The following is a 15,760-nucleotide window of genomic DNA, read 5'->3' as shown; positions in this document are numbered from 1 at the left end:
CTACATTTATGGTAGGTACACAACTGTACTTTTTTGGCCTCTCTGCTGCAGAGGTGGTCAAAAAGTGTGATGAAATGGGTAAGTTGATGCAAAGATTTTTTTCAGCCCTCTTTTTCCAAATTTTTAAAGGGATTCTTTAATCCCGCCAGTTTTAGCAAAAAAAAAAAAAAAAAGGGCAAAATAACAGTCTCAACAAAATGCAGGTAAACAAATGTTTAATTAGAAATGGCAGGGGGCTTCCATAAAGAATTCAGGAAACCCCATCCCCCAAAACCAAGGACAGCCCAATAAGTCAGAATGGCTGTTTAAGGTACCTTCTCCCCCTTCCCACCTTAGCAGTCCTTTTTCTCCTTCCTGAAAGTCTGAATCTCCACTTTTCTCACTGGCAGGAGATAGTTCAGACAGTTGGGTTCTGAAGATCATTCATCAGTGTTACAGGTGGCAGCGGGAGGAAATTCCTCCTTTCCAAGGGGTAATACATTGTCTACCAGACAAGATTTTTTTTTTTTTTTTATTTTCATCTGTCTATCGCATGTTGTCCCAGGGGATGATAGAACTAGTCACTCCTTCCCAAGTGGGAAACATTTTTTTTATTCAAGGATATTTTTTCTGCCAAAGAAAGAAGATGCTTGGAAACCAGTTTTGGATCTTTCTTTCCTAAATTTATTTTTGATAGTACCAAAGTTCAAAATGCTGGCACTTAACCTGCTACCTCTTCTACGTCATTTAAGTTTCTTAGTAACTCTACATTTAAATGATGCTCATCATCGCATCCCTATCCAGCCAGACTGAAAACATTTTCTTAATGGGATCCAGACGCACAGAACCTTATCAGTTCTCTGCCTTACCCTTTGCTGTCCACTGCACCAACACTGTTTGTTTGTAAAGTGTATAGCTTCAGTTATAGCTCATTGCAGGCTACAGGGTATCCACATTTGTTCCATATTTAGATTACTTGCTTATCTTTGCAGAGTCTTTTTCAAAGTGTCAGGAATATTTCACTTGGGTGAGAGATGTTACACAAGCTAGGATTCCAAGAGAATACTCAAGTCTTTTTTTGACTCCTTCACACAGGATTGTGTTCTTACGGTATCAGTTAGACATCTCAGTACAGAGAGGTTTTCTTCCATAGGAGAAAAATAGATTTATATATCGATCTATTTCTAGGGCTTTCCATGCAGACTTAACTCACTGTGAGGGAACATTCAGTTTTTTTGGGTCTCATGGCATCTGTGGTTCATGATACCCCTGGCAAGATTCCATATGAGAAACTATTGATCTGAAGTAGGAAGACTTCATTCGTCTGCAACCTGTGGGTATCGGATCCGACCTCGGATCCGAGCCGGCAATTCAAAAGCTTAGGCTCCGAGCTCCTAGCTCCTCCCTCTTACCCATAACCCCTTGCCACGCCCTGACTGACCTCAGATTTCGTTTGCCGCTTTTCAAGAAGCAACGGAATTCTTGAGCTCCTGGCGTGGTTTTTGAGATAAGTGGTTTTCTGACAGGAAAATTGTTGAAATTCTCATTTTTTGTTTAAAATATAGTTAGTGTTGTGTGTGGTTAAGGCTTTCCCTCCCTCTTTAGTTAAATTTCTCGGGTTTTTCGTAGTTTGTTTGTGTGTGTGTGTGTTTAGGCCTTAGGTGTTATGTCTGAAGCCCCTAAGGCTGTCTTTTCGAAATGTACCGAGTGTGGCCATAAGCTGTCCCCAGCGGATGGCCACACTCGTCATCTTGGGGGTTGAACACCTGTCTTCTGGTTGTACCATTTGTGCAGGGTTCAACCCGGGCTTTAAGGGAACGGAGGTCGAAGTTAGTGCTGGCGGGTCTTTTACCCCAGATACTGCTTCGCCTCTGCCCTCCAGTCAGCAACTTGTTGCTGTCAGTTCTCCCCCTCCGGCTGGGACTCAACCTCCCTTAAAAATGCCGGAGGGGAAGGATTCTAGTAGGGAGAGACAGAAGGAGAGGCACAGGAGAAGCACCACAAGAGGAGAGCCGGCTTCCAGCTCGGCTCCTCCATCTAAGCGGGCTTCCCTGTGCCTTCTAGCTTTCCTCCTCCTCGGCTCCACTCCCCTCGGTTCTCTCCTGGACCCGAGGAGGAGGAGGCTAGCCCTTCCAGGAGGTCTCGAGGCGGTTCTCTAGGTCCGCTTGGTGGCCTCCTCTAGATCGACCTTTTCGATGGCGAAGCTGATATGGACGGATGATGAGGAAATTCATCCAGGCCCAAATGCAAATGGAGTGCTCCTAGCCCCCAACCGGGAGGGGCTTGACCCCTTTTTTCGCCCCCGTAGCTCCTTCTCCGACCCATACCACGGGTTCGGAGCTTTCGGCGCCGTGCAGATTTGGATCCGGGGGTGGGTCGGATCCGATTGGTCGGCGCACCTCGGATCCGTCCCATCCTTGAGTGCTTCGGGTGCCGGACCCGACCTCTGGAGCCGAGGGCGAGCCTCGGATCCGAGGAGCTGGTGTGTCTTCGGCTCCGTCCAGGTCGGAGCACACTGGTCTCTCGGATCCGACGGTTTCGGCTCCGACTCCGATCCGTACGTTGGATCCGAGTGGGGGTCGGCTCGGGGCTTAGAGAAGCTGTCTACCCCTTGGCAGTCAACGTTATGGTAAGGGCAGTGTCGAGGACATCCGGACGCCCGGGCCCTGGCACGGCTCCATCCGCACTCCATTGCAGTTGGGCCAGGCCCCCACCAGCCGGTCCCAGGGACAGCCCGCCTTGATGTCCCAAGTGGTTCCCTTGGAACATCCATCTGCTGAAGAGTACTCCTCGGACAGCCCCCCCGATGAAGTACCTCGGAAGCGCAAATGCAAGAGGAGGCACATGGACTCCCTGAGTCCGTCACTGAAGACACGGACTTGGATGAAGGGAAGGCTCCCTAGGTCACCCCTGAGGACGTCTCATTTGGAGACATCATGGAGATGTTAAGGATCAGGGGGGGGTGGTCTGCCCCCAAGGCTTCTTCGGACGAGTCTGTGTTCTTGGAGGCATTCGAGGCGGGCCCTTCTACCTCTTGGGTGTCCCCTCCTGCTGACCCCCTGGTAGATCTTATATCTATCAGGGCGTGGAAGGATCCGGACACCATTGAACCTATCCCAAAACGCCCGGACCGCATTCTTTCTCCTCCATCAGACCGCACCCACTGGAGTAAGGGTCCCCCAGTAGATGCCATGATGATGGCTGCAGCCACGAAGAGGAATTGGCCCAGGAGAGTCCCTCCGTCCATCCTCCGGGCAAGGAGTCCCGTTCGATGGATCGAATTGGGAAGCGAGTGTTTAGTTCAGCGACCTTCTCCTTGAGGCGCTGAACTACATGGCGCATGTCATTAGGATGCAGCGAGATCTGATTAAAGAGTACGCTGCATCTCCCCGGAGTCCATCTCGAGTGAGGATAAGCAGGTTTATTCCACCGAATGGCCACTCTCAGATCTGTATCCAATACATCTATGCGGCTGCTGTCTCATGCTACTGAGGGAGCCGCTAGAGCCAGCGGAGCAGGCCTTGTCATGAGGCGACAGGCCTGGCTCCGCCATTGTGATTTTGCTGAGCCCTTTAAGGCGACCTTCGAATGCCCTTTCGATGGTTCTGCCTTATTTGGCAAGACTGTTCGAGACACTTGTCCAGAGCGAAAGGACGGAAGACGCTGTCTGCCGTCGAGTCCGCTTCTCAGCTCCCCAGAGGTCCTTCTCTAAGAACCAAAAGGGACAGAAGAAGATGTGGTTCCGGAAGTCGCAGCAGTCCCAACCTGCTCCGGATAACCAGTCCTTCCGTGGCAGAGGAGGACGGGGAGGTCGTCGTGCCAGAGGCAGGGGGGCTCCTGGCAATTTTGGGTCCAGAGAACCCTTCTCTGAGAGACCCACGCAGCAGCCCTGAAGGGTTGCCCGGCTGTCCGTCTCTGGAGGCAGTCGGGGCGGTTTTCGATGCACCTGACTTCTTGGGAGTCCATAACAACAGACAGTTGGGTGCTTCGACTCATATCCAGAGGATATTCTATACCCCTTATCAAGATCCCCAAATCTCGCAGCCTCCCAGATGTTCCACCCGATCAAAGGCGGCAGCTCTCAAATCGAGCAGCTGCTAGAAAAAGAGCCATCCAGCGCGTCCCCAGATCAAGCGGATTAGGGTTTTACTCCAGGTTCTTTTGGTGCCAAAGAAAGCGGGGACTTAAGACCAATTTTAGACCTTTCCCTGTTGAACCTGTCAGTAACCAAGCAAAGTTCGGATGGTCACCCTGCAATCTATACTCCCCTGTTGAGGGAGAGCGACTGGATGTGTTCCATAGACCTCAAGGATGCGTACTACCACATTCGAATGGACAGGCGATCCAGGAGGTTTCTTCGCTTCGGCTGGGAGCCAGTCACTATCAGTTCAGGGTCCTCCCTTTGGTCTCACCTCAGCCCCCAGGGTGTTTACCAAGGTGTTAGCGGTGGTAGCGGCCCACCTGAGGCTCCAGGGATTACAGGTCTTTCCGTACCTGGACGACTGGCTCCTGACGGCATCATCAAGGCATCTTCTGTGCTCAGCCAGGGATTACTTCCTTCAACTAGCACCAAGGCTGGGCATAACGATCAACTGGGGGAAATCTTTCCTGAATCCAACTCAAATTATAGATTTCATAGGAGGAAGACTGGACACCAGATCAATGCGAGCCTTCCTCACCCCAGACCGTATCGTCAGCCTGAGGTGTCATGTGACAGCAATCCTTCAACCGTCACCAACTGCAGCTTCGGTCCTGAGGGCCCTAGGTTCTATGGCGGCAGCTATCCCGCTTCTACTTCATGCTCGCCTACGCATGCGGGTTCTTCAATGGACCCTTCAAGTTCAGTGGTCTCCTCTTTGTTCGTCTCTAAACGCTCCGATTGCGGTCAGCAGAGCGTGCAGGGACTCCCTTCTATGGTGGCTTCTTTCTCCGGAGCCCCTAGCAGGAAGACCCTTTTGCGCTGCATTTCCCCGAGCCACAGTGACCACAGACGCTTCTTGCCTCGGGTGGGGGCATTCTGCGGAAAGATTGTCCAAGGCACGTGGAATCCCACAGAGACATCATTGCATATAAATGTCCTGGAAATGAGGGCGGTGCTCCTAGCGTTGCAAGCACTTCACCACGTTCTTCCTACAGGGACTATTGCGATTCAGACAGACAACATGTCCGTAGTCTGGTATATCAACAAGCAGGGAGGAACCAGGTCTTATCCCCTTTGTCGAGAGGCCATGAGAGTTTGGGAATGGGCAATTTCCACCAAACGCTTTCTGATAGCAACGCACATTCCGGGAAAGTCCAACATCCTTGCGGACAAGCTCAGTCGCACCATCCTTTCTCCACACGAGTGGTCCCTAAACCTTCAAGTAGCGAAGAAGATTTTTGCCGTTTGGGGGCAACCCTGTTGCGATCTTTTGCTTCTCCCTCAAACGCCAAATCGACAATTTCTTCGCTCTACTTCCCCACCAGGGAGTTCGAGGATGCTCTGGTGCATGCTTGGCCTCCCGGTCTCCTTTATGCCTACCCTCCACTTCCTCTGATGCAGAGGTTTCTGCAGAAAGCCAACAGTTTGGGGAGCAGAATGATTCTCATTGCCCCATTCTGGCCTCGACAACCTTGGTTCCCCTTGTATGGTCTCACAAAATCAATCCACCATGGATTCTGGATCCAATTTCGGATCTCATCTCTCACCCTCTGGGAATGCCAGTTCCCAACCTGCGGACCCTGAAGTTGACAGCTTGGCTGCTCCAATTCCAACCTTAATTAGGACTCCCGGTATCTCTTCACCGGTCAAAGCAATTTTGGTGGCTGCTCATAAACCTTCTACCAGACAGGTTTATCGGAGTAAATGGAAGAGGTTCTCTATATGGGCAGGGCAGAGAATGGTGGATCCTTTTTCAGCACCTATCTCTGCGGTGCTAGAATTTCTAACAGACCTCTTTCATCAAGGGGCCAGTTCTTCCACGATTAAAGTACAATTGGCAGCTATATCGCATTATCACATTGGTCAGGACACAGCTCCCCTTATGACAGCGAAATTATGCAAATCCTTTCTCAAGGGAGTTTTTTTATTAAGGCCTCCAGTCAAGGAGGTTGTACCGCCTTGGGATTTGTCTTTAGTCCTGCAGGCCCTTACTGCTCCTCCTTGAGCCTGCAGCTTCTGCTGATTTAAAATTCCTTTCCTGGAAGACTGTCTTTCTGGTAGCTATCACTTCAGCCAGAAGGGTGTCTGAGCTTCAGGCTCTTTGTGTCAAACCACCTTACCTTTCTTTCTTCCCTGATAGGGTGTGCCTCAGGACCAATCCATCTTTTCTTCCGAAGGTCTCTTCTGAATCCAATATTAACCAGTCAATCAATTTGCCTGTCTTTTTTCCCAAGTATTCAAACAAAGGGGAATACAAATTGCATTCATTGGATGTTCATAGACAATTACATTTTTATATTAACAGGACAGCTGGCCACAGGACATCAGATCAGCTGTTCGTTTCCTTTGCTAAATTTGCTCTGGGTAAAGCAGTGTCTAAAGTCACTCTGTCTAAATGGATTGCTAATTGCATATTGCAGGCATATGACACTTCAGGCAGACCTGCTCCTAAGAGGGTTACGGCTCATTCTACTAGGGCGGTTTCTACGTCAGCCGCCTTTAAGTCCCGTGTTTCGTTGGATGATATCTGCGCGGCAGCTACTTGGGCCTCGCCTCATACTTTTATTTCTCATTACAAAGTGGATGTTGTTTCTAGAGGAAGAGCATCCTTTGGCTCAGCGGTGCTCGAACATCCTTCCATGATGGCGCCCAAGATTCAGGTAGCTAGGGACTCTGTCCCACAGGTTGCAGACGAATGAAGTCTTCCTACTTCAGATTTAGAAGTTATGTACTCACCATAACGTTCCATCTGAGTAGGTGACTTCATTCGGATGCAACCATCCCCCTGACCTTTATAGAGCGAGTATTTATGCTGTTTTAGTATACTGTGGTCAGTATTTGAGGCAAACTCAATCTGAGGTCAGTCAGGGCGTGGCAAGGGGTTATGGGTAAGAGGGAGGAGCTAGGAGCTCGGAGCCTAAGCTTTTGAATTGCCGGCTCGGATCCGAGGTCGGATCCGATACCCACAGGTTGCATCCGAATGAAGTCACCTACTCAGATGGAACGTTATGGTGAGTACATAACTTCTAATTTCTAAAATGTCTTTGGTCCCGTCACCAGCATCCTTTGTACTGTCAAATTCCAGTGCTGTTTTTTTTTCCATAATTGAAATAATTGGTAGAGACAGTAAATATCCTTAAATCTAGGTCTCCCCTTCTCTCTCCATGTTCCAGAGCAGTCAGTTAACACAGATGCCTCAGACTTTGCTTGGAGAGCAGTTTCAGGAGGGATAAAAGTGCAAGGTGTGTGGGGCACCAAGAAGTACATAAATGTAAAAGAGATGCTTGCCCTGATCAAGGCAGTCAACTATTTGAATCATCTTTGGTCCCTGACACCTCTTCATGTTGTTACAGACAATACCACAGCCAAGTGGTACATCAGCAAGCATGGGGGAACCAGATCATACCTCCTTTGCAGACTAGTCATGTTAGCTTGGGATATAGCTTCACAGCACAATTTCACTAATACAGGCATCCTACATTCTGTCAGAGCAAAACTGTGTGACAGATGAGCTGAGCAGGACAAAGCCAGACCCTCACAAATAGAAACTAGATCAGGAGGTCATCCAAGATTTGATCCGTGTTTGGGGAATTGGTTGAGCAGACCTATTTGCCTCCTGTCTGAACAATCAGCTGACAAGATTCTGTTCCACGATTCCGCACAAGAAGACCTGTGCCTTTTCTTTTCATTAAACAGAAATGTTCCTGTATGGTGTTCCTCCCTTTCCACCAATACCCAGGGTACTTATGAATATTCAGAAGGAATCCCCCTAGATCTTTGTGGTAACTCCCTTCTGGCCCAGGTAACAGTGGTTCTCCCTTCTTTTGGAGATGGCCAGGGGCATTTATCACAAGTTTCCTTACAGACTGAATCTACTCACAAGATCAGGGGTATTTGATACACCCTGATCCCAATCAGCTTCAGTTGACTGCCTGGATGATAGTGTCTTAATTCCCTTTAGGCACCTGTTTATTGTCATACATCCTTGATGAAAGGCTAAAATGTCTCCCGTAATATTCTTTATATTTTGTTTCATTGTTTTTGTTGGAATATGTATATAGTGCAATCACTGTAAGTCACATCCTGCCAACAGGGTATCAACACAGTAAATTTTTCTTGCCTGTCCTTCGTTTGTTCCTCAATCTTTATTAATATACCATTTAAAGTAATATTAAGACCCCTTTTTTGCTGGCAATGTATTCCAGCAAAGAAATCCTTCTTCCCACTTGTCTTTACAAAACGATCATGTTCTTTATGATACAAGTACTGTATATTAGTACAAATCAGTATTATGCCCTTTTTTATGTGTGTACCACCCCATTAACATTCTAAACTAATACTTCAAATTGTGCCATAGTTAAGTATTTTATTTAATTCTTCTTTAGTTATATCCTTGGTCTTTCTGTTGCAAACAAATCCTTCAATCACATTGTATGTCAGTTTGCATATTTTAGTGTAATATTGTCCCAGTTGATTAAACTAAACAAGTGCTGTGAAGAGGACGGACTGCACCGGACAACCTTGCTTCCACAAACAGCTTTATTATACGTTAAACAGTAGCCAAATCACACGTATTTCGTCACTTGAGTTAGACTTCATCAGACAAGGAGAAACATGACAAACAACCATTTATATATGCTGACCTTATGTTTAAAATATCCAATAGGAATCAAGCAATCCTCATAGAATATGAATGAATGTGCGCATGAACTGAATACAAATGCTAAATGTGTATGACATTGAACAGATCGAAATAGAATGCTACGATCCACAGATGTAAAATATAGAATGTATGGTATGAATAAATATACCACTTGTACAATAACAAATAATGTCATAAAGCCAGTTTTTTTATATATATATGAAAAAACTTCGTGCCTACACTAATTTGAAAATACTTATTTGTATTAAAAATCACCAACTGTACTCCCATCTAGTGGTCAAAACTGGATGTGCATTGAATTTCCATCCTAAATATTGTTCTCTATTGAAAGATAGTATGTGAATAAATGATAAATATGTATAAAAATCTATGAAATATAAAAAATATATATATTGTATGTGTATATATATGTATATATATATATATATATATATATATATATATATATATATATATGAAATAGATAATGATTATATATAATGTGCATATTCTAAATATGTGAATGAATGTTGTTGTAAATAAGTTAGATATGTTACACAAATATAAAAATGTAAAAATGGATGATCACAAAACGTAAAACAATGACAAACCATAAATTGATAATATAATAATAATGAAAAAATATATTGTATATATGTATATATATACACAGGCATGACATGTAATGGAGCAAATGTGAGAAAAATATACCTCTAAATTCTATACCAACCCCTAGATCAAATGTATAAAAACATGGTGAATAGTCTGAAATTTCATCTAAAAAAGTTTATAAAAAATGGATTGATGCAAAATGAACTATCAGAAATGTACCAAATAAATAAATATAAATATATGTAAATATAAATATGAATATAAATATAAATATAAATGTGGATATAAATATATGTATCAAATATATATAATATAAACATTTTTTTTGAGAAAAATATTGCTTAAAAATATATATAGATATAAATATGAGTGTATTGTGTCAAATATATGTATGTAAAAATGATATTCATGACATGAAAATGAAAATAAAAATTGAAAAATGAAAATAATTACAATTTAGCTGCCCTTAATTTTAAAACTGGAGCAAGGGAATATTGTCATTCAACCCAGGGAATTTATTTGCCTCCAAAATAATTTGCCAAAATAATTCCCTATATTCTATCTGGGTCTCCCAAAGGCCCCCTCTTTCATCTTTCGCTACCTCATCTAGAATGAAAAATGTATATTTTGCCAAAGGGCAAATTGTCAAGTATTTATATAATGCGTTGTGTTCGTTCTTCTTTTTAATGTCATTCAGATGTTCATAAATCCTTCTTTTGATCTTTCTCTCGGTCTTACCAACATAGAAGGCCGAGCAGATATCACATAAAGCAATGTATACAACTCCAAAAGAATTATAATTGCTGTATGTTTTACCAACAATATCTTTTTCTCTTGCTTGAACAAAAATTTTTTGTGTATTAGTCATAAATGAACATTGTGAACACATTCCACAGGAATAGTTACCCTTAATTTTGTTACTTTTCTTGTTTTCTCTATGTTGGACTATCAACCAATCTTTAATGTTGCGTCCTTTTCTAAAAATAACATTAAAAGAATCAATCGACTTGTTAAAACTCAGGTCTGTAATGTTAAGGAATTTGTCCCATTCCTTAAAAACCCAGTCCCAGTTGAACCTTATCTCTTAGTATAACACACAGTCTCACAGTTCACTTCCTATCCAAGAAATAAATAGCACATTAACTATCCACACATTTCCTTAAGACATTTGAGCTGATGCTCTGTACAGTCAGCAGTGCAAAGCTTCTTCCACTCCTCTCTAATCAAAATCAAACCCTGATTTAGACCTTTGGGTTGAAAATGTGGCAGGAATTCTTGTCAGAGCAGCATAGGTGGTCCAAGGGCTCTACTAACATCCAGGCAGCATCCTTAAATTTTGTTGCCACTAGATCTCTAGTGTCTTCACCAGATCCCATTGAGGCCTCAGTCCCTGTCCAACCACCAGTTATTTACTCATTGTTGAGGTAGACTCCTATGGATATGTCAGTGATGACAACAGTTTCAAAATCAGGACCACAGCTTTCTGAATCAACTTTATTGTTGATTCTTGAGGCCATTAGCACCAAGACTTTCAACCTCAACACCCATGGCACAGGACATGGGAGGATTCTTCTGCCCTGGCACATGGGGTTGATCATTTAGGGCTCAATTCATTTCTGAGCCTGTTGGGATTGTCCACACTACTCTAGAGGCTGACTTTCTGGCAGTCTGAATTGGTGCTGTTGATGTCAGTGATAATTGGGATTTCAGCTGTCCTAGTTGAATCTAGGCCAACCCCTGCTACCTCAGTGCTAAGGCTTTTGTTGTTCTCGTGATGCAGGCTTCCCTGCATCTTTACCCATCAGGATGAACTTCGATTGTGGTCTCTAGTTGGGGGCTGGATGGCCAGTGAGCACCCAATGTATTTTAATGTAGGATACTGTGACTTGGAGGTTTCTTTTAGGAGTTGAAGATTCATTTAGGCAAACTTTTTCCTCCTCTTCAGAGTCCTCGTATATGAGGCAAGACAGGAATGCCACGTGTAAGAGGGAAATATTTAAACTCACCCACCCCAAGTCTCCAACCTGGATATAGATAAAGACGAAGGGGGGTGCATTATATGGAGCAGATGGTCCAAGGTACATTGTTGATGTACAAGGCCAGTTTTCACATCTTAATTCTGGAAATTAGAGTTGTACTCCTCACCTTGCAGACATCTCAGGACTCCCTGCTAAAGTAGAGGACAATCTCATTGGTAACACTTGCAATGTTTTGTATATAAACAAGATGAATGGAGCTCACTTCTACTCACTTTGTTGGGATACTGAGAGTATGGGAATGGGCTTTTGCTTCCAAACTACTTACTTGTTGCTTCTCACATCCCAGGACAAGCCAGTTCTGTGTATGGCTGGCTTACTTGCTGTCTGCTGATGGTGTGTGAATGTTCTGTCAATCATTCGATAGCACAGACTGTTTCATCACTGGGTGACCCACGCTATGACCTTTATGTATTCATATTCAACTTCAAGTGCAGAAACTTTTTTCCCTTTATTTCACTTAGGAGGATGCTCAGAAGTGCAGTTTTCCAGAATTTGCCCCTGGAGAAGGCCACTTTTTTCAAAGCCACAGTTATCTTAATAGCCCCCTTTTTGGCCCTGATGTGTGATTTCATTTGTTTTGACGTCTTCATTTGAAGCCTTCCAAGAATGTCTTGTCCTCACCTGCCCAGGAAAACCTCACCTGAACCGGCATACCCTCAGGTTTGTTGTTTGATTTTTCCAGTACCTGTTATAGCCTTGGATCCTTCATATCCTGATTGAGTGTCCCAGATCCTTATTTCTGCATAGACACCTGGAACTTATTAGACTTGTGGAAGTAAATGGATCTGATGTTCAGCACATTGATCACTGCCTAGCAGTGCAGGATACGAACAGCCAGATGGCTTTCAAAGCTTCAGGCAACTTCCATGCATCTAATTAGCTCAAAATGAGCTGATTAAAATGACAGATTTGGATGCCAAGCTCCCCAGTGCTTTCCTGACATTTAAGAGAACACCCCTCTGTGGACTGTTGAGGATTGACAGTAAGTGTATGCCGTTTCTTTGCTGGGCAGATAAATTCCCTTTCGGGAAAATACTTCCATATTAAAAAATGTTTTTTTATTGTACTTTCTTGCTTAGGAAAGTTATTTTTAAGATAGGGGTTTGTGTTTTAACTATACTTTTTAAATGGGAGTGCACTTATTCATGTCAGTTTAAAAATTGTTTAAAGTACTTGAAAACCATTTTTTCCTGTAGTGAACTTGTGTTTATTTTGCTTTGAGGGCTGGCAAAATGTTTGAGTGCTTTTTATTTTGCTTTTGTGTGAAAAACCTGATTTGTAAAGACTTTAAAAATTTGTTTACGTATGCTGCTCCTTTTCCCTGGGAAAGCATCACCATTTTCGGCTTGACAATGAAACAATGTACGGTTTCACAGTTGGTTCTTCTTCCAGCCACAAAAAGAAAAAGTCAAGCAAACAGCCTTTGCTACCACTACAGGCAAGAATTTTGCCTCAGGTGCAGGTGAGTGATACTACTTTGGCCAAAAACTGGTTCCTCAGACCACTTATCTTTTACCCTGGATCTCTCTGGTGGGTAGCACCTGTAGCCACTCTGGACTGGGGGTTAGCCACTTTCTCTTTGGCTATTGGGGTCCCCTCAGAGGGCAAGGGGAGCTGCTCTTGTTGGTCCTGGGAGAGGGAACAGGGAATACTTGTTCAGTCAGAATGTTGTACCTATCCCTGAGGAAGCTGCTTCTACCATTAATAACACTGTTGGCCCCATTTTTTCTGTCAAAAAGAAACCAAAAACTAAACATGTTATCTACTCCCCCCCTCAAAATTCCTTAGGAGCAGTTTACTGGGTCTGGCTCGGGGTTTAATTCAGGCTATTGATCCTTTTTTATAAGGTGATTTTTGGTAAAAGAAATGGGGATACAGCTTTTCCTGAACAGATCCAACATTATGAATCTGGACAAGATGATGAAGGAACAGATACAGGGTTTTCTCCTCAGTTTTGCAGTGTTTAGACTGAAGCTCAGTTTCTGTGGGGGTTGGGTCTCCTTCTGTAATGTCACAGTGGTTTTGAAAATATGAGTCATTAAAGAAGGAATTTCCTGAACCTGCACCCATTCCTCCAGTGCTTCCAGCTTTGGAGGATGTGTGTCATTGCTTGCAGTTTTCCTGATAGCCAGCCTGCCTCCCCCAAAAAGGCAGGCAGAATGTACAAAATGTTTATACACTCAACCCAAACCTGACCCAGCCGTTATAGTTTTAGTTATTCCTGCTGTTATTAAACATTTGGTTAATTCCAATCCTTCTCTTTCTGACAAGGATGGTAAGGTTATTGACAAGTATGGGGAAAAAGTGTATGCTTCTGAAACATTCATTTTCAGCATTTTGAATTGTCAGGATCAAATATTATTCTGACTAATTATGAAAGTATGAATAATATTTTGTCTGCAGTTTCTTCTTATGAGGAAAAATCTGCTTTAAATAATTTAGTTTCTTCTATTTTAGAGGTCCCTCCTCAATGTTTACATGTTGTATGACTCTGATACTTCTTCCAGGGCTATGGCCATCTGTATTGCTTAGGGTAGATTTGCTTGGCTGCATTCTCAGTGCCTCCCAGATTATGTTAAAGATGAGATTTTAAATTCTCCTTTTAATAAAGATTTAGTTTTTTTGTTCCTCTGCTGCAGAGGTTACCAAAACGTTTGATGAAAGGGTACGTTGATATAGGGATTCTCTTAAGAATTTTCAGCACCCCTTTTCCAATTTTTAAAGGTTTCTCTAACCCTTCATCCAATTTCAGCAAAAAAAAAAACAAATCTTACCAAATTGCAGGTAAACAGACATTTAAGAAGTTGTTACAGGGAAGGGGGTCCAAAAAGAATTCAGGAACTTGCCAAAACCAAGGACTGGCGAACAAGTCAGAATAACTGTTTATTGTCCCCCTCCCCCCAGTAGGCTCTTTTCTCTTCCAGAAAGTCTGAATCTCCACTTCTGTTTAGAAACAGATAGATTCAGATGAATGGGTTGTGAAGATCATTTATCAAAGTTGCAGATGGCAGTGGGAGAAAATCCCTCCTTTCCTGGAGTAATTCATCAACCACCAGACCAGACTCCTCTTTTTGCTCCTGTCCTTCAGCGTATGCTGTCTCCTGAGGTGAACCAGATCCTGTTCCCAGGATGGGAATGGTTTTTATTCAAGGACGTTTTAGTGCCAAAGAAAGAAGATTGTTGGATACTAGTTCTGGATATTTATTTTTATAAACCTTTTTGTGATGGTGCCCAAGTTCAAACTGCTATCACTTCCCAACCTGTTTCCTCCTCTTCCTCCTCAAATAAGATTCCTAGTAACACTAGATTTAAAAGATTATCACATCCCTATTCATCCAGACTTCTGGAGATTTTTTAAGGTTTTGTGCATCTGTATCACATTATCAGGTCTCTCCCTTACCCTTTGGACTATCCTCTGCACCAAGAGTATTCACAAAGTGTCTAGTTTCAGTCATAGCTCACTGCAGGCTACAGGGTGTCCACGTTTTTCCATGTATGGATGACTTGCTTATTTTTCCAGAGTTTTTTCAAAGTATCAGGAATTGCTGTGTTGGGTGAGAGATTTCTTTCACAAGCTGGGGTTCCAGGAGAACATTCAAAAGTATATGTATATATTTTTTTACTCCTTCACACAGAATTGTATTTCTGAGGTGTCAGCTAACCACATCAGTTCAAAGAGCTTTTCTTCCACCTGAAAACGTAGATCTGTAGCTATATCTATTTTTAAGGTTTTCCACTCTGTCCTTTGTCACTGCGAGGGAATATCTCACAATTTTGGGGTATTATGGCTTGTACGAGTCTAGTGATGTCCTTGGCATTGCTTTATTTTATTGCATTTGTTTTCTGGGAAAGTCCACTGGGCCTAAAAGAGCCTATTTTCAGTGTAGGCCCAGGGAGAAAAGCTCCAACAAGAACATATATACAGAAAAAAATGAAATGTAAACATTGATTGGTACAGAAGTAGAAATAGTGTTACATGTAGTGATTTACAGTAATGTATAGAGAATATATACATAAAAGCAGGAATTTAGTTGGTTGCCAGATAAATTCAATCAGAGGTATAAACATAGCTATATTAATCAGTATTTTCGTACCAGTGTCAACAAGTGACGAAAAAAATTAATAAATATGGAGAAAGTATCATCAGTCACTAGTAGCAAAAAGCATAGGAGTTTAGTTATCATATAAGGAGAAGGAAGAGGTTAAGTTATAGAGCAGGTACATGGCCAGGAAGAGTTGAGATGTTTTTGCAGTATTTGTTTGAAGGTAGTAGTGCTGCTTCACATGAGAAAGACTGTATCTAAAGTCTTTCTGTCACAGCAGTAGCAACATCCTTTTCTTTTCAAA

The sequence above is a fragment of the Protopterus annectens genome, chromosome 6.part1, assembly GCF_019279795.1.
Source record: "Protopterus annectens isolate FY-2018-M chromosome 6.part1, PAN1.0, whole genome shotgun sequence".
Taxonomy (NCBI): domain Eukaryota; kingdom Metazoa; phylum Chordata; order Ceratodontiformes; family Protopteridae; genus Protopterus; species Protopterus annectens.
The sequence above is the reverse complement of the archived record's forward strand: the minus strand, read 5'-3'. Positions refer to the sequence as shown.